The sequence below is a fragment of the Triticum dicoccoides genome, chromosome 4A (genome assembly GCF_002162155.2).
Source record: "Triticum dicoccoides isolate Atlit2015 ecotype Zavitan chromosome 4A, WEW_v2.0, whole genome shotgun sequence".
Lineage (NCBI taxonomy): Eukaryota > Viridiplantae > Streptophyta > Magnoliopsida > Poales > Poaceae > Triticum > Triticum dicoccoides.
In genome coordinates, this window is record NC_041386.1 from 688,993,423 (window position 1) to 688,994,368 (window position 946).

Consider the following 946-nt stretch of genomic DNA (forward strand, 5'->3'; position numbering starts at 1 on the left):
GATTAGGCAGATCCTAATTAGGCACCCAGTTTGACTCAATTCGCCCCTCCTGTGTGACGCATCGTGAAGCTCCTCAGGACTCATCCCTAGGGCCCAGCCCATGTACAATAGTTACAACTAAAAGCTAGCGAAGGAAAAAAGCCCACCATCAAACGCGAAGCCCAGAAGGCAGCAGAAACACATGCAGCCCCTTTGTTTCCTGGCCGTTCGATTGACAGATTTGACCGCAGATGGTGGCTTCGTGCGACCTTCTTACCCATCGTCCTCTAGAGTTCCGCCTACCGCCGCCAGGATGAATTTTCTCCAGCCTTCAAGCAAAAGATCAGAAGGGGACCGATCAAGGTCTTGCACTGCTGCACAGGTGCAGGTTAACCCTAACTCCTTTGCTTATTTCTTGATTTTTATTTTGTTAAAATCTGTGCTGCTGTGCCATTAAAAAATCTACAAACATTAGAAGTTAATTAGGAGATGCTTGATTGTCTAATTCTATTTCTTTAGATAAGAAGAGGAAGAGAACAACGGATGGGCATTTGCGTCCAACCATTAAAGCTTCAATCCCCAATCGATCATATCATTGTCAGCCAGCATAAAGAGGATTAGGGAAAGTACCATCCACCAAGAGAGACCACGGATCTGACGATATACCACATCCAATAATATGCCTATATGGTAAGCCCTCTCTGACAATTAGCCTCAGTTTCAAATCTCAGTTTTTTGTTGTGTATATGAATGATTGATTGACTCGGAAACTAGATTCGGAATCAACTCGTTCTAGTACCATGCACTAATTTTTTTGATATAGCAACTTTGAAAACTATTTTTTTGTAAAAATTCAATAATCTGGTAGTATTTTTTTAGTGTTTACATCAGCGAAAGCCTGATTTCAGGCCTATGCTTTTTGCACACTTTAAACTGTTTTTCCACTCGACCAGTGCTCATTAGTCCG